This window comes from Haemorhous mexicanus, chromosome 4, assembly GCF_027477595.1.
Source record: "Haemorhous mexicanus isolate bHaeMex1 chromosome 4, bHaeMex1.pri, whole genome shotgun sequence".
NCBI classification, from domain to species: domain Eukaryota; kingdom Metazoa; phylum Chordata; class Aves; order Passeriformes; family Fringillidae; genus Haemorhous; species Haemorhous mexicanus.
The window spans coordinates 40,746,860-40,765,846 of record NC_082344.1 but is presented as its reverse complement, the minus strand read 5'-3'; the positions used below and the strand labels follow the sequence as shown (position 1 = coordinate 40,765,846).

Here is an 18,987-nt window from a genome sequence, read left to right as displayed (position 1 = left end):
CACCGCACGGCACGGCCCCGCCGCCGCCGCTCCCCCGCCTCCCCCGGCCGCCGCTGCTCTCCGGCAGCCGCCCGCCTGTGGAGGCTGTCCTCTCGCCGCCGCCGCACGTACAAACTTTTTTTTTTTTTTTTTTCTTCCTCCCCCCTTTTTTTCTCCCACCCCCGCGCCGCCCCGGTAGGCTGCGGGCTGCGCGCTTGCCTCCCCGCCGGGCGCAGCGGCCGGGGTGATGCGGAGCAGGAAGTGGCCGCCGCGGGAGTCGCGCGGTTCCACGTGGCCGCCCCGCACCGGGGCGGGAGAGCCTCGCCCCGGGCCGCCGCTCGCTCCTGCCCCCGCCCCGGCTCAGCGCCGGGCGTGCGCTCCCGTGCACCTGCGCCCGCCCGGACCGCGGCTGCGGCCAGCCGCGCCTGCAGCCCTCCGGGAAAGGAGGGAGCAGTGGGACACCTCGAGTGGGGTTTCGGTTTTCCAGATTGGGTAAGCAGCGCTGCTTGGGCACCGATTTGTAAAAATTGAGGTGCAAACGTTTAACTTCAGGGGTTGTCATATAGGCGTAGGGTAGCGCAGGCCCTTTAATTGTTGTGTGCAGCCTGGGCAGAGTAGAACTGGAAAGTCAACAGATTTTTCTTGGGTATAGCAGATTAAGTACAAGATTACAGAGATACTATCAGCCCCACAGCTTGTGTGTTATTTTGTTACTAATTTTCTGCACTAAAAGTTAGGCATCCTATTTCCTCCTTTGAAGGAATGCCACACGTGCATGCACACACACACAGAAACCTGATAATGTGAGCTCTCCCAAAACCAGAGTGATGCAAAAACAGTACTTCCAATGTAATACTACTTTTGGTTTTTTTCTGTGTATTCAGTACTATCCCCTTGCTCTGTTTTTCCATTCTATTTCCTATGTGCACTGGGAAGGTATCAGATCCATGGATCTTGAACTTTCAATGATAAGGACTGCAGAAACAAAACAGGATATTACACCTTGAACAGGATAACTTTGGAGGAAAAAACTGCCCACACCTAAGTGACCTTTGTAGTTGGACACACCTAGCCAAAGAAGTATTTGTTTATTCATATAGCTTGTGCTATCACACTGCATGATGTCTTTTTTTTTTTTTTTCTTTCTCATTCTATAAGATCAAGGTATGAGAAATTGACAAATGATGCAGTGTTTAAGGCATGAGCAACATCTCTAATCCTCGTAAGTGTTTGCACAGCCCTGTGACTTCCACAGGAGCACAGAGCTGTTTTCCTCAAAGCCCCCTCCCTGTGTGCAGCTGCAGCAACCACACAAACATCCCAACGTAAAGATTTAAGTGACTGTTTTCAGGTAGGTAGCAACATCTGCACAGGGCTGGGAGGGACTGTTAGGGTTTTTTGGATGGGAAACACACAGAGTTGATGTGCCTAGCTCTGAGCAGATCCCCTAGCTTGCTGAGCCCAGAGGGAAAAGGCAAGTTGGGGCTGTAAACTGGGAAGGTCGGTAGGCTGTCAGAGAAGTATAGAAGCATCTCTCCAACTCTTCCTGCAGTCTTTAGTGGACACCTTATTGTAGCAAACAGTGCTCTTTCCCCATGTTGTTTCATTCTTCATTTTTGGCATCCCTTTTGAATGTCCTGTGCTGTTGCTCTCAGCACACTCAAGGAAAGCAGGAAGAAAAATAAAGTTAGTTATAGCACTGCACAGAAGGTACAGCCATGGGATGTGATACTGCTCTGCTGCTGCTCCTCAGAACTGAGAGTGGTGGGGACAGAGCCCTCTGCATGCAAGTTGATATGATGACAACTCACATTTGTAAGGCTGCCTGCTGAAACCAGATTTGGGTTTGGAGGTTTTTTTTCAGATGGAGGTGTATGTTCTGCACAAAGCCAGAGGCAAAGGTGAACCACACATTCGTGATTTCACAGAGAGCTACACCCTTGGAGGATGATCAAGAGATTTATCATTTTGGTTTTAGACAGCCGAAGTCTCGCTGTCAGTGAACTCCCCCATTAGCTATCTGACGACAATTGAAAATTCGGCTTCACGAATTTTAAACCCCCCAGCGTTTGCTTTATCCCGAAAGAGAAGTAGCTGATGCCCACTGGGAGGCAGTACGGGCCAATGGACAGGGTGTTCATGCCAGCCAGCCCCTCTCTCTGCCGCAGCCACCAATGATAGCAGATTGGAGAAGGCGTCATGTTTCCGTTTGACCATTGTACCTGCCCTGATTCCTCAACAGCGAGCATCATCTACCTTTTTTCTTCTCACGCACAGGCCAGCAGTCTGACTCCAAGAGTATTAGATTAATACTGACCTTGGAAGTGTTTTATTTCAGTTGTATCCTTGTTAAGGATGTGCTGAAGTTTCAAATTCTGCACTTACAGCTCCTCCTATGTAGTAAAGTGCCTAAGAAAACCTATAGAACATATTTTCACTGTTGTTGAATTTGTATCAGCTAAGATAGAAAATTCAAATTAAATTTGGCTTTGGATTGCCTCCAGTACTATTCAAAACCACTTTTCAAAGTCTTTTACAACCTGGAGAGAAAAAGATGGAGGGTTAAACACTGGCTTTAGTCCCACTCAGTTACAAAATGTAAGTAAATATAAATTTATATATATAACTATAAGTATATATTAAAGTAAAAGAAGTACATAATATATAAATATGAACCATTATGCTTTCACTATACAGGCAGTATTAAAACAAACCACTAATCTGTTATTAGGGAATTAATCAATCTCTGTTAGACTGATATTTAGTCATTCAAATGTTTCAAACGGGCTGGCAACTGTCACAATGTTTGTATCTGTATGTGGACACCTACTGCTTGTCACATAGAAATCATATGTTCACTTCTCATGTATGACTCCAAATAAATATGCAATGGCATTTAAGTCATTATAAAGCCTTGCTGCTCTTGAACCAGAGACCTAGGATGACCTGGAGGTGAGGTATCCGATTACCAATCCCCTAAGCCATGCAGTTGCCTTATTGCTGGGGATTTGGGGGATGGTGTCTGCAGCAGGGTCACTAACCAATGTCAAAACCTCATGCAGTTGCTCGCATAGGAGAAGTATCTGGATGTGGATCTACCCCATAACTCTGTCCTGAATATCTGGCCACAAAAAACTACTCTGCTTGTTCAGAACACACTGTCTGAAAGCAAATTCCTACAGACTTTTGTGCCTCTCAAGGTGAAAATCATGTGTTACAAAGTTCCATAATACAACAAGCTGCTGTAAAGGCTTCATTCTACATAAAGTCTCACATTTTGCTCATTTGAGTTTTCTTCTATCAACACATAGACAATTTTTGTAAAATCTGCAGTTCAGAGGCCAAATTTCTTTCTGCTTAGTGCAGAGAGCACAAAACACAACTGGGTTTTTTTTTGTCATGTAAATAGGTTTGAAATTAAATATTTGAAATTAGCAGTGGTATGCTGGTTTTGGCTGGGGTAGAGTTTAATCTTCAGAGTGGCTGGTATGGGGCTACATTTTGGTTTTGTGCTGGAAAGGATAACACCAGGATGTTTTGGTTATTGCTGCGCAGGCCTTGCCCAGGATCAAGGCCTTATGTGCTCCTCACCCCATCCCACCAGACAGGAGGCTGGAGGTACACAAGGAATTGGGAGAGGACACAGCTGGGACAGCTGTCCCCCACTGATCAAAGAGATATTCCAGACCATATGGCACCATGCTCAGTATATAAAGTGGGGGAAGAAGGAGGAAGGGATGGGGACATTTGGAGTGATGTTGTTTGTCTTCCCAAGTCACCATTAGGCATGATGAAGCCCAGATTTCTTGGAGATGGCTGAACATTCACCTGCCTATGGGAAGGGGTGAATAAGTTTCTTCTTTTGCTTTGCTTGTGTGCATAGCTTTTCCTTTACTTATTTAAATGTCTCTATTTCAACCCAAAAGTTTTCCAACTTTTACCCTTCCAGTTCTCACCCACGTCCTGGTGGGGGTGAGTGTGTGAGAGGTGGTGTGGTGCTTAGCTGCCAGCTGAGGTTAAACTATGACAAATGGATTCTAGACCTCAAACAGTTACACTTTCCTTAGATGTTTCCAGATATAACTACCAGCACTTCATTAAGTGAAGTATTTCCCTACACGATGTACTCTAGCCTTCATGTAACAGCAACCTCGGTCATGCTTTGATTAAAGAAAGTGTTGGAAAATGCCAGCTGGCAGAAAGCAACTTGCCTTCCTAAACAGAATACTCTCAACAAAAGCAACACCTTTGCTCCAGTGAAACCTTCCAGCTCACTGTAATCTCTTTTCCCATCCTGACCTTGCCTTTAGATGGCCATCTCTGAACAAAGCCTTTGCTGTTTCCTGCACTGTTATTTTGGCTCTAAGGCCAGCTGGCCATTGACCCTTACAGAAAGCTTGTGCAGTGTCTTAGCCCTACAGCAGATTTATTAGTACTGCCTGTCGGAGTCCTGGGGTGTCCTGGTGGAATCCAAGACACATCTTCCCTAGTTTTCATCTGAGAAGGTAGGAGCTCAATGTGTGGCTGAAGATGCCTGGCCAGATCTCCCTTACTTTATTTTAAGCTCATTCTCCCTTCTGATACCACCCCCAGCACTGGAGGATTTGAAGAAAAATTCTGGATTAATGAAGTGGTCACTGCAAGGAATAATCCAAAGGGCACAGTTTGGCATATATTATGATGAATATAAAATTATGCCCTAACTATTTACCATGTGTGTATATTTAACCTCAGAGTTGACAAAAAGGAACTGAAGTACAGATTTTAAATTCTTCCTAATTTCTGATATTGTTTTAAAAATACTTTAATCAAACAAGTACCTCTAGGGAGTATTTAATATATGCTATTGCAACATAGATTATGATTGCCTAATGTTCACTGTTTTGTCTTCATGATCTCCAGTCTTTAGTACCATTCTTCCTGTAATTCTCAGTTATCCTTCTTTTTTCAAGCCAGCAGTTTAGCCATGCATGTCCTACCAAAAATTATCCTTCAGTATTTTAGCATTTGAATAGATGCTTTTGGCAGAGTGCTGTTCGCCTCCTTTGCTTTTCCTGTCACTTTTATGAAGAATGTGTTATGAAGTTCCTGTCATTACATTTAGCCCCCATACTCCTGTCATGCCTACTTAGTCTGTTTAATTCCTGCAGTATCACCTCTAGCTCCTCTTCTCTTTTCCCACACAGCAACAGTAAGCAAGCTCATTATTTTGTACTGGTCTGGATTCTACCAATGTCCTGAAGATTGGAATGTAAAATAATTTTTTTTCCAGCTGCCCTTTCTGATAATGAGTACCAGTCAATGCTCATGAACTATGTTGTATTATCAATACTGCTTTTGTCTAGAAAAAATTAACTTCTTTTGCACCTACAAGTCCTCAAAATATCCACACTGATGAGTGTTGACAATCCTTGACAGATTTAGATCTCATTAAAATAGTGGATGGGATGGTCTGTTACGTGGGCGTTTCATTTAAGTAGGAGAAGAAATGGAATGATTCTGAGCATGGTTTGGCCATTTAAAAAGCAATATATATATTTTAAATTACTTTTCAGAGAAACTCACCTGTATTTTGAGCCAGACAAAAGTATAAGTAGTCCTATACTCAGACCAGTCTCAGGTCTGGAAAATCTCCTCTTCCAAGGTGCCATATTTCTGAGCATTTCAAACAGAAATTAAACTTGCATCATTTCCTGAATCTAGGGCAGTGAAAATTGAAATAGGTTGCTGCAATTTCTGTTATGCTGAAAAAATGAATGTTGTAAACACCCACAATTTCAGATGCTGAGTTATTTTTCTAAAAGACTTTTAGTGGAGTTAATTTGATGAAATTGTCAGTCTGAACAAGAACCACAGTGACTTTGAGAGAAAAAATGGAAAATTTTACAACTGTAGATTAATTTGATTTTTGCATTTCTTAGGAATTTTGTTATTTAGTGATAAACTGTTGACAGTTTAATAAATAACTGGCAACTTGAGTCTTATCAATTCAGTATCATTTATCAGCTATAAACCTTCAATAAGTTTGACACAACTCTTTTCAGGATATATTCTGCCATGTTGTTCAAAATGAAACAAAACCTAACTGTTGAAGATATGAAGCATTTGTAAAGCATTAGAGAAGTTAAATAAAGCTAACATGTCAAATTTGCACAAGATAAAGCCTTATGAAGTTGCACAGGCAAATAAAAAAAGACACTCAAAATTGGTTACATGGAAAAGTGTGGATGTACAACAGTTACTGAATTCTAAAACCAGGATATGTTTTTTGTTCCTTAGCTTAGTCAGTGCTCCAGAAAGAGTGGCCTGCCTCATTTTACATAAATGCATAAAAGGTCCATGAATAATTACTGGAAAAGACCAGTCCAGTAGATAGATTTATACGTTGAATAACATTGCAGAGTTCTGCCAGACTCTGATTTTCAAACTGGAGTCCTGGGGAATGGTTGGGAAAGTGCTGTCTGCCCCAGAGAATGATACCAAGACTACTGCCATTAGCCATAAGAAGTTTGTGGAATATATCACAAATTGTTAACTGGAAGTTAAGGATCTCAGTAGCAGTGAATCACAAAAGCATTGCTTTTGAAATTCAACAAATTCTTCTTTTGAAGCTTAAGAAAGCTCCAAGCTTTCTTAATTCTTTGCAGATTTTATAAACTGTGAGTTTGATGTTATTGGTGGCTGGAAACAAACACCACAACGCTGAGCAGCCTCTTTTCTTAGTAAGCTGCCATTTGGAGAGAAATTCTCAAACAGTAGATTATTTCTATTATGTATTGTCTGACACCAAGTTGTATTGATTAGTAATTCAATGAAACGATTTTGTTATAAAAGGCATGTTTTGTGGGAATTGCAGGCAATAGCAGCTGTTGTATCATAACATTGCACACATTCAAGTCTTCTACTAAATAGAATCATAATGAAATAGATTTCATAAGGGCATTAGTACAGCATGTAGTGCAGAATTCTGGGGAAGTTTCCCCTTTTCTCATGTTCAGAGCTCCAAACAGATGTCCCTACTTGGTATGAATTAAATGATTTCTAACTTTTATAGCTTTAGCTCAGGTATCAATGTAGATAATTCTTTCAATTTTTTTAGTATGCTTTCCATCTTTTTCCCAAACTGAGATCTCAACAAAAACAAACAAACAAAACCAAAAAAACCCAAAAACTAACAAAAAATCCAACAAAAATTCCCCCCCACCAAAAAACATAAGCAATCCCAAACAAACCCAACTCTCCAAAAACCCCAACCCAACCAACTTTAGAGAAAAAAAATATTAGACATGTCAAAAAGACATTGAAATGAAAGTGAAGAATTGTAATAAAGTCATCATCTTGGCAAACCAAACTCCACTGCTTTTCAGTCACCCATGACAAGGAAGAGTGACAATGGCAGGATCTCATCCATCTTCAAATACTGCAGGCTCTCTCAGCTCACTGCCACTCACCCCCCTTTTTCTAATATATCACAGTGTGCTGGTTTTGGCTGGGGTGGAGTTAATTCTCTTCCCAGTGGCTGGCATGGGCTGTGTTTTGGGTTTGTGCTGAACACAGGGCTGATAATGGGGAGATGTTTTTCTTATTGCTGAGCAGGCGTTGCACAGAGCACAAGGCTTTTTCTGCTTTTCAGTCTGCCACGCTGGGGAGGAGACACAGCCAGGACAGGTGACGCAAACTGACCTCCAGACCATCTAGCATCATACTCAGTATATAAAGTGGGGGAAAAGGGAGAAAGGGAGGTGATGGTGTTTGTCTTCCCAAGTCACCATTAGATGTGATGGAGCCCTGCTCTCCTGGAGGTGGCTGAGCACCTGCCTGCCCATGAGAAGCAGTGAATTAATTCCTTGTTTTGCTTTGCTTGTGTGGTTGGCTTTTGCTTTCCCCCTTTAACTGTTTTTATCTTTTTTATTATTTTGTCCATGAGTTCTCTGGCTTTTACCTTTCTGATTCTCTCCCTGATCTTGCTGGTGGGGGAGTGAGCAGCTGTGTGGGGCTTGGATGCTGGCTGGGGTGAATTCAAGACAAAATGCAATGATTTAAAAACTACTTGGCTGAGTAGTCAAATTAAAAACTTTTCTAAATTCCCAAGTTTGTACAATTAGCAAGAAGCAGATCTCTAGACTCTACTTCTATTTTTACTCTGGCTTAACTAAATCTTTGTTCTGAGTAGTTTGATCAAATCAGGGACATCCCTTAGGTTTAGATGTTAGTTTACTCTGTAAGTGGGAAAAGGTTGATTTACAATTTTGTCCTTAAAAAAAATTTTACTTGTTTCAACTTGAAAAGCATATTTATAGAGCAGAAGACTAATCCAATTAACATTATTTCAAATTAAACTGAAGAATCACTGATTTATTCCTATTCACTGATCCTCTGAGTAATGAAAGCTGCTCCTGTAAACCTTAGGCTGAAGTGAAGTTTATTTCGTTCCTGATTTACTATCAACAACTCTGACATCTGTATATATCCCAAAATGAACACAGCATCTGTGTAATTACTTGTTTTTTCTTTTTCCCTCCAAATAGTGCTTTAGGACAAAGAAGAAAAGATAGGAAAACTTCATATTCAATAAAGTATGGTGATTTACAGCAGGACTTTTGTAGACTGTTGGCTAACTGCTTGAAAAACCTGGATGACTTCTTACTAACCTCCAAGATACAGAAGTGAACATGTCTTCAGAACATTTTAGATTTAAATAAGCGGACTTATAATATGAGTGAAAATGAGTGTAACAATTTGCCTCTCTTTCAGGTTTATATCCAAACAGCCTCTCCAACTTGGCTTGCTAAGTCTTTGGTGTCAGGGCTGATTAGAAGAAAGCAGGAGATAGAGGCACTGTTCCTCCCAACATTTAGGTCAGCTCTGATACTCTCTCCTGTGTATCTAGGCCATGTCTAATTAATCCCAGAATATTCCATCACTGCTGGATTACCTCTGTCAGCTTCTCCCTCAGAAACCTGGCAGCAAAGATTTTACCTTAGGTGAAGATTTTCCCTTTTCTAAAGGCAAATGGGAGTGGTTTTTTTCATTGTATAACTACATAATGTTTATGCAACAATTTACAGAGCCCTTAGGATGTGAAGTAGTAGAGGCGAATAGCTTCACTTGAAATTACTGGAATGTTGCCAGATTTAAACAGAGCCAAGATTTCACCCCCAGTTGTTTTAAGGATGAAATTTACCAGCCTTCTCATCTCCAAGTCCGAATCTGCTACTCAAAAGAATCATAAACTTTTTCCTTCCTCCAAGCCAAATGTGAATACAAAGTGCTTAATCAAATTAAGATCAGAAAAGACAAAAGATCTAAAAACACAATAAAAATTCCACCTAAAAGCCTCCTGGACATCAGCAAAAGTTAAGGAACTAAATTGTATTTTTGAACTATAAGCTGCAGCCTGCAGTCTGCCATGGTCATTACCAGAATTACATAAACAGTTTGCAAAGACACATAACAGCTCTGGGAGGTGTTTAAATCAAGACAAGCCAACACTGTGGAGCAGTGGATATGCAACTGGAAAAATAACCCAGAGCACTTACTGAACTAGGGACACACTGCACCCATGTTTTGTGTATCACCATAGTGAAGCACAGAATCACAGCACTAAAAACAGACTGTTAATTAGCAATGCAAAATTTATATGCAATTATGCAAGGTGCTGGCTGTCTCAAGCAGTGCCACATTTGTATAATGAGGGTGAAATGTGTCGTGACTTTTGGAATCAATGCTCTGTAAACATGCATTCATCTATGCAAAGAGCCAGTGGATTTTTTCTTATACCTGATGGTAAAGTACTACGTGACAAGACGACTTACTACTTGCAGAACAAGAAATACCTGCTATTGGAGATGTATTAATATGAACTTTAAAACACAGGCAAAGAACAGCATAGGCATTTCTGCAGTGGGTGGGGTATGTTTTTAAACTCCACTCTCCACTGCTCAAATTATGTCCTTGCAATCTCCTTCAGTTAAAAATCAAAAGGATTTTCACTGCATTTTGTACAGGATTGTTGTCAAGACCTTCATTTAAATGCTTCTACTGATACCTTCAGGATTATGTAATACTAAAAATGTAAATAAGATGCAGATTTGTCACATACTCATTTTTCTTTCCTATGTAAGTTGATTACTAAAGCAGGAAATGCTATTCATAAATGCTCATTACTAACACACTAAAAAATTCATATAGCAAAACTTCTTTATTTCTTTAACGTCACTAGAAAAATAGTCAAATTAGTATCAGTCATGAGTTTTGCATGAGTTAAGATTTACCTGCCCTCCACATGTGCAGTAGTGGGTCATTGACATACTTAGCACCTGTGTTTGTAAAGTCATCTTATGTCTTATCTCACATTAGAAGGAGGAAGGCAGATTTTCTAGACACAGGTTGAGTGCACCTGCAGCAAAAGTACAACAGGTGTATTGCAACCCATAGCCAGTGCAGTGGAATGGCCAAATCCTGCTGTCTTGCATTTAACATCCTAGCCTGAACACACAGATAGGTAAAAAAATATTGTGACATTTTGACAGGTAAAAAATGCACACTGGCTAGTGATATGATATTAAAACCACTCCAGCTTAGTGTAAGCTCTCACAATTCACGTTTCTCTTCCACCAAGGTCCCCTATTACGACACTGGACTTCACCAGAGGAGAAGGACTCATAGCTTTTTTTGTCATGGCCCAAATTTCTGACTGGATCTAAGAGTCCTTTAAGCATATGTGACTCTGCCCTGAATTTTGGTCATGCAGCTCAATACAGAGCAGAAGGATGAACTAGATTTCTGCTGGTGTTTTTAACTGTGATAAGCTTCCTGATGCTATGCATTAAGTAAGATACCAAAATAAGCTTGACGGTGTGGGACAGTTTGTCCTTTTGCTTTGGAGATTTACCCCTTCTTGTGCTTCATCACCCAGTTCAAACCCTGTATACACTGTGCTTTAGTGGTGGTAGCAAGATGAAGACACAAAAATGCTCTCTAATCTTCTAATTTCCCATCAGGTACAATGCCCACTAGGCTACTAAATTTTCACCATCTTTTTTGTGACCAGCATCTCAAACTCATCAGCCTTAAGTAGCAGAGCAAAAGTTACAGTTGTTAGAGTTATCTCTAGTCTTCAGGATTGCATCTTGATGAGAGAGAAAGGTGTGCTATTTGTGTGGATTCTACAGGGTCTAAACTTGGAACGCTACTGCCCTGTATGAAGCAGAAAAATACGAAGTTGTTATTCAAAAAGTGTATCAGTCATGTTGATTTAAAAATGCCCTACATTCAAGAATGTGGATTTTAGACTCAGCTAGGCATAATTTTCCTTGTGACACCTACAGAAGTTAATTAAACTTTGCAATTGAGACAGAGATGCACTATTAGCTTAGACAAGAATGATAAATAACTTGCACTTTCTGAGAGAATGAGTACATATAGTACATGTAAAATGCATGCTATTATTTTAAAGAGAGCTTTTAAGTTTTTATGAGTGCCTGCATGACTTGCATTGTTGTTGAAAAATTAAAACAGTTCATTGTATGCCTTGAATGCTAGAAATTGCTTCATATCATAATAGCATCCTCTCTGACCATTCAAAGCACCTAGTTCTTCCTTTTACTCCTCAAAAAAAAAAAAAAAAAAAAAAAAAGAAAGATTGGTTTATATATTATGAATTTCTCATTAGGCTCCTGATAGCAGGATTAGAGTTTCCTGGTCAATTATCTGGGTACAGTTAAATGATTCTCTCCATTCAACTATCCACAATAATTGCCAGTAGGAAGACAAGTGTTTCGCCATGCACCACGATGCATGGAAAGGACCAGCAATAGCATCAGCATTTACACCTGTTACACAGACTAAGATAAAGCCAGATCTTTCTAAAGCTGCTGTCACAGCCTTCTCCCTGCTATATGCAGGTGTAGGAGGAGCTTCTCACAGTGACCAAACAAGTCTCCAGCACTTTGGGTGATAACAATCCATTGCTGATGAAACCTGAGACCTGGTATAAAATGCAAACAACAGGCAGAATCACTCAGCAAATGGATGTCACGGTTCAAGAACTTTTGACAGTCAAAGCCCTCAACAAATACCTGCACCCTGCCTAAGTTTGTGACTTTGATGTCCCTCAGCTCTGCGTAACAGCACATGCCTTCATTACAACAATCCTTGTATTGCGCACCAAAACCTGAGCTCTAAAGAAGCGGCAGAAATCAAGTTAACAAATCTTCACGTAGTTGTCTGAACACACCCAACTTTCCACCAAGTCTAAGCTCAGGGGTTCTGGGGATGAGCATCCTGATAAGCTTTGAACCAAGCTTAAAAAAAAAAAAAAAAAAAAGGATCCAGGTTCTCTTTTCTTCTGACATAATAAAGGCCTGGTGTCCATTGTTGGTTACCTCAGATGTCAAGCACTGTCCTGTCCAACTTCTAAAATAAAGAACATCATTATGTAAATTGATCTGTCCAGAAATCCTCAGCAGATATGTCTGGTTTTCTTCACTCTCCTGTGATGTTGTGTTTCAAATTCAATACATTATTTTATGTATCCTGCTGACAATGTTTATTTTTAAGAGCATGAAACTCTCAGTGCTCATCTATTCTTCCTTAATGCTGACAGTGCTCTGAACATGGCACTGGCTCTCTGAAGCAAGGCAAATGAAATAGGAGTCATCTTAGAAACGGTTCTGCTTAACATCAGGACAGAGATTACCTTGCCTTGTGGTTTTGAAATTTCAGTATGCAAAAGGATCCTAGGAGCTCTGCAGGCTTAGCAAGGAGTACAAAGTTTGGGTACTGTTATGCTGACCTGGTTCAGCTCTTTCTTTATCTTTCTCTGTTGTCTTTTTGCTTGGCACACTGTCTGTTGCGCATCCTCATCCTGTGTTTGCTCAATTGCCTAGCACAGGCCAGTCCAGGCTGTTATTAGAGCACCTACAGGATGGGGCATGTATTTGCATGTCTTTTAATCCTGGAAGAAATTGAGACCTCAGGCAGGCACACACGTGCACACGCAACCTACTTATCCAGGATTTCAATATGTTTTCTATAGATACAGAACCCCCGCAGGAATTTCAAAAGGTGTATCTGCACTAATTAGAACCTGTATCATTTGTGTGCCAGAGCTTTACTCATCACCTCAAATTGCCCTCATCCACCCCAATTTTAGCATTCATATCATCCTGCTTTGTTGTGAAGACATTTGAAAATGAGTTTCAAGCTCACAATCCATCTCTAAAGCAGTAATGAATCCTGTGACAATTTTTTTTTCAATAAACCAGCTTGCAGAGCAAGTCACAGCTTTTATTACTGTTAAATTTCTTAATTCTGTAAGACTCCTGAGGCTGAAATACCTGCAACTGTTCAGGACCATTGACTAGGTATTTAATCTCTGAGAGTATAAGAACATTTTGTGCATCAAATTGTGCATACTGCTTTTTTGGGTAGTATTTTAATAAGCTTTAATCACTATTTTTGCCTAATCATTCTTAAGGTCCACAGGCTAGATGCTGAGTATGTATAGATCATGCAGCTCAAAATACATCAAAGAAAGTATATTCATTTGTCCCAGGATTTGCTTCTTACTTCTAGTTTTACCATGCTTTTCTTTAACTAATCTTGTGAATGCCTTAACCACATCCACTTCCTACTGTATTCCTCTCAATCCTTTTGAATTACCTCCTTCTTTACATTTAACACCCCCTGCCCCAATAATTTCCTTGTAAATCCTTTTAAATCCTAATTTTTCTTCTCCTTCTTTCCTTTTTTTATTTTATTTTAAATTAGCTAATTGTTAGAAGCATTTGTAACTCTGAAATCATACTTCTGAATGCATTGTGGGATGTTGACTCTAAGGGCTAAAGTTTCTAAGCAGCTTTCAGAATAATGAGATTTGTGGGCATGACTCTCTTGCACTGCTATAAAGATTTACTCTTTAGAGTTTAAAGATTTTTAAAAAATCAGTTTCTTTGTGCTGCTGACTTGTAAACACTGTGCTTGGAGCATGGATCCTTTACAGCACAGTTAGCCTTTTCTCTTTCAAGTTACTTATTGTGCTTGAGGAGCTTGTGAACATCTACCCTTAACTTTAAAACCTGAGGGTGTGTCATTCTTAGCAGCAGCTGATACACACGGCAGTTTTTGTCCAATTTGCCTCCACTCTGCACTTAGCATTTGTGTGCATAAAATATTTGCACTACACATTTCTTTAACAGGTAACTCATTCTCATTCTTTGCCTGACCACATATCCACTGATAAGTGGCAGCAACTTGTAGATATCTTATGGAAAATCTCAGTCCAATCAAAAATGGTAGACTCATGGGACACATTTGTCAGGTTAGCAATGCCCAAAATGTTAATCTAAAATGCTTGGGGTTTGCATACATTGGGTTCCTGACATCTCATAGTCCATTATACTCTCTATTATTATTTCCCATCAAACTGCACGACAGGTAAGCCTACCTCTCACATGTAACTATTGCCTGCAGTCTGCCTGACCTGGTGATTTGGGCTGGGTTTGCTGGGTCTAACCTCGGATACGTCTGTTTGCCTTCGCAGTGATGCTGTAGCACAGCTATGTCAGCGTGCCAAACAGGGTGAGGTGGCTTCACTGATTGCACCGGCTGGTGCTTGAGTATTTGCATTGCTGCACCACACCCGCTGCTGTGTGTGCTCTCCCTGAGTGCTGAGGGACATTTGTCAACCTGAAATCCAACTTCCTGATGCAGTCCAGGATACAGCCACGTATTAATGTTTTTTTTTCCTTTCCTTCACCTCCCCTGACACAATGAAACCACATCTCATCCTGCTGCTTTCTTCTGAGCTAGTCAAAGCATGTGTTGAAGCCCCTTGCACACCAAAAATGCGTATTGTGCTGCTACTGCTTCCTCAATATATCACCAGATTTTGAATGCCATAGTTTTGCCCCATCAGCAGCTTTTTGGTTAGCTGATGCCATTCATCATGAGCTATGGGAAACATAATTACAAAGAACTGGAGAATAAGAATGCTATGCAAGCCTCCTGGAAGGGAGGGAAGAGGGGAAAAAAAAAAAAAAGCTATCTAGTACACATATAGTTTTTCACACATGGCCTCATCTCCCTTCCACACTCCTCAGGAATTATGTGATAGTCATCTTACCATGACCCTGGTATCATAAAGTTATACATATGCCTAAGTAATTTGATAACCAAGGTATTAAGGCTTGTGCTGTGTCTGTCATGCTGCCCAAAGCTGCCTAAGTATATTGACTTTTCCATAATTAAAACAGCAATACCCATTCATTGGAATTAACTGTTTGCTGAAGAAAAACATAACCAGAACTGTTAGGTGCAGACTTTTACAGACCCTGGAAAATGTTAAGGTTACAAGAATAACATGCATAGACATGACAATCTGAAAGATAGGTAGAAATATGAAGAATTAAAAAAGAAGTTAAGAACTGTTGAGTATTTCCACACATTAAAGTGTTTAGAAGGCTTCATTCTTATCTCTTCCTTGAACCAACTATGCTTTAATACTTCTTTTTTAAACCCTTTACATCTTAGTAATACAACTGTCACACCAAGCATTTGTAGGTATCTTAAAGTGTTCATTTTGAAGAAAAAAAGTTTTCCTGCATTCAGAATCACCTCCTTGCTTAGCATGCACTGGGAGTAGAGAAGGTTGCAGTACTGATGACGTGTCTGAATCCTCAATACATGTCCCATCCAGCACCTTTTAGCTTATCCCCTTTAAATACGGAGAGTTTGGGGAGGGATGTGGTGGTGGCATCTTTTCCTTTTGCTTCATTTTGCTGCCCAGTGATGTGACTTGGCATGGCAGCCTTAGGGGAGGCAAAGGAAAGGTGATTGGAGTCAGGCTTTTGTTCCTTGGCCAGCACAATGTTTCGGGTCAGTGAGCCAGGCTGCCTTTGCTGCTGTGCATTCACCTTCTTCCCTGTATTAACCCCAGCAGCTTTAATACATCTTTTCTTGGGGACAAAAAATGCTTTTCTTTGCAATGCAGTTATTGTCAGATCTAGCTTTTACAGGTTTAAGGAAGCATTACACAAATGCTTTAAGCAGGCAAGGGTGAACTCCTGCAATAATATACAGCCTTAAACATGAAAGGGTTCTTAAAGAACTGCAACTTTTTTTAAAAAGCTTTCCACTCAGAAGGTGATCCTGCCTGGATCTGGTAAATTGATCCAATGGTTCCTACAGCTCCAGGATGTCACAAAGGGTGGGACCAAGCTGTGTCTGAGAACCCCAGATCTGGTACTCTAACAAGCAATCCCAAAAGCAGCGTGCTGTGTTTTATATCTACTCTGCCAAGTGCTGGACTGGGACAGTGCAGAAAAGAAGCTAAAGATATTTTCTGCTTTTTGTGCCAGCTCTTGCAACTCTGGGGCTTTTTTTTTCACAAGGCCTTAGTCCTTACAGCCTTGTAAATAAATTCTAGTTGTGACAACTGAAGAGAACCACAATCTTCCCATCCTTGCTCCCCAAGCCCTGTCACCCTCCAGTTCCCTCCTAAAACCATGCAGAGTGCTTAAATAGCCCTAAAGGCAATTAAAACACATTAAAAATATGCTTCATGAAATAAACCGGAAGTTTTGTATGCTCACCATTGGCAAACTATTTTGTCTTTTCAGCTTCAGACTTGTGCCTCTTTCTCTTTCTTTGAGGATAAAGGGTTTCCCAGGGTTTCTAAAGAACTCTGGTGACCTTTTCTGGACTCAGCTGGCTTTTTCAGCAGGCAGCACTTCTGTTGCCATGGCAGTGGGAGCCAGAGCCCCATCTCTAGTCCGGGGGATTTCTTCTGAGGCATCATTGCCACAAGTAATAGAGCAATTAGGTGAGGATATACAGATGCTGCCTGTGTTCTCTGATATGGTGTATTTTGCTACAGATAGAGCTGTGGCATTTATGAAGCAAATTACTTCTTTGTGAATTTTGTCATGCAAAAGGTCCACCTAGGGACCTCTTCTACACCTAACTTCACTGTGGCCTGAGAATATGTGCCTTAAAACTGTGAGTGGTGGTGCACCCTGTAAGGGGAGTTACAGCAGCTCCATCTTTTTGGGGAGAAGCCAAGTGCCAATAGGTATTCTCCTTGCAAACGGTATTTCATTAAGACCTAGCAGACTTCTTGCCCACCTCCACATTAGTAGCTGCTGTTCAGTCAGAGTCACAAACCACCCTGCACTGCAGAGCCACAGAACTTTCACTGGGGTTTTGCAGATGGGAACATCTCCATGCAAGTAAGCTCATATTTGACCCTTGCACACAGCTGTCACCATTACAATCAGTAAAACTTAGAGAGAGACCTGCAATCCAGTTCTGTGACCAGAGGCACTCTAATGACAGCAGTACAAAATTCCCTTTGTGCCAGTTCACTCAGCTCACAGGGCACACAGGGACCAAGGGTCTGCCCCAGGGCTATGCACTGACTGCATTCTTCCTAACCCTTCTTTGCTCCCTGCTCATATCTCCCCTCACTTCTCCATAATCTTTGGAAAAATAGGTGCTCTGTGGAGGTATTTTTTGATCTTTTTTTCCCCTCTGGTCAACTGATGAGATCATATGTTTGGGTTTTTTGGTCTTGAGTTTCTTTGGTGTTGTTATGTTGGGTTTTTTCAATAAAACCAGAGAAAAGAGGGACCAAGATCCATTCTCAGTGAAAATGTTCTTCTTTGGTGAATGTTAGCAAATGGAGTAAGATCACTAAACTAACAAAGAGGTTAGGTTTTGTACATTGCTTAAAAGTAGAACACTTATGAACTTATGTTGGTTCTCCCCAGAAAAGCAAATTAAGACTATGAACCAGTTAAAAAAAAAAATCTAAACAATATCCACAAGAAGAGAATTGCACCTTACATGCCACATGCTATAAAAACTCAGATCTAAATCACTACTGCTTTTCACAGAACACAAATCCAAAGATCCTTTTACTTACAGAAAATGACTTAGCACACAAATAAAAACCTTCATTAAAGAAAAGATGTAATCTTTAAATGCATACACAAATTGCTGTTAAATAGTCTGTAAACTGCTGCTCTTCTGGGCAGAGTAAATATTTTGTGATATACTGCTGTCTCTAAATCTGAAATACAAACTGTTTTCTTTATTACTGATATAATAATGCATTTTTAAAAGATGAGCTGTAATATTTGTGTATGTAACCGCTGTGCTCAGACACCAAGTAAAGAATATTCCAGCAGGCAAATAATAGAAAAATATTTAGTTCCCCATCTTCAAACATATGCTTTAGAAGGGAAATAGTTTTGTTTGATGGAAGCTCTCAGGGGAACTGGAAACACAGACCTTATTCATGACTAGACTTTCCTTAATTTCATCACATATGCATTGACAAGACTGTTCTGAGAATCACCACAGCTCCAGTCTTCAGGTGTAAGCTAGCTGAAGATTATCTCAGTAATGGGTCAGGAGAAGATCTAATGCAAGAGAAAGGTTTGTTCCCATGGAACAGAAGTTCAGCAATATTCCCTATACTAAAAGTAGCTGGCACATAGGACATGATATTTATTGTTGTTGCTTTTCATTTACTGGAAATTAGGATGTGGCAACTCCTAAACCAACATTTCTTAATAGAAAAGCTGTGCCTCCCCACCTTCCCCTCCCAAAAGCTGCAATCTCAGAGAGCGTTAAATTGACAGGTCTTGCTCTCGGGTCTACAACTGCCAATGACCTCATGAGTTCCCTTCTGATACTGCCACTTGACTTGCCAACATCAAGAAGTTTAATCACTGACCTGATTTTTGGTTGGTGTGGTCTCATGTCAGTTGTGTGTGCCAGTCCTTGAGGAGTCGGGGTCAAACCTTCTAAAAGAGCCGCAAGTGCAGGTTTCTTGTCACGAACATGGAGAAGGCTCAGCTGGTCACTAAGGAGGAGGTACAAACAAGACCCCAAGTGAAACAGCTGAAAAAACCCCAACCCGAGCATGTACTTGTAAAGGCTTTATATAAATCCCTGACATGGTCTGTTGCTATGTGGGACTGATGAGGAGCTGGCAGTTCC

General features: G+C 40.7%; 1 long non-coding RNA gene across 3 annotated transcripts; it reads left to right on the top strand.

Moving 5' to 3' along the window:
- The first annotated feature begins 8 nt into the window (after positions 1–8).
- LOC132326425 (uncharacterized) lies at positions 9–12,427 on the top strand. Of its 3 annotated transcripts, none has more exons than XR_009486233.1 (4): positions 9–471; positions 1,138–1,330; positions 3,535–3,823; positions 8,508–12,427. It is a non-coding gene; the product is annotated as an uncharacterized LOC132326425 (long non-coding RNA). The 3 variants fall into 3 exon arrangements; XR_009486231.1 differs by having other exon boundaries at positions 1,832–3,823; XR_009486232.1 differs by lacking the exon at positions 1,138–1,330.
- The last annotated feature ends 6,560 nt before the right edge of the window (positions 12,428–18,987 follow it).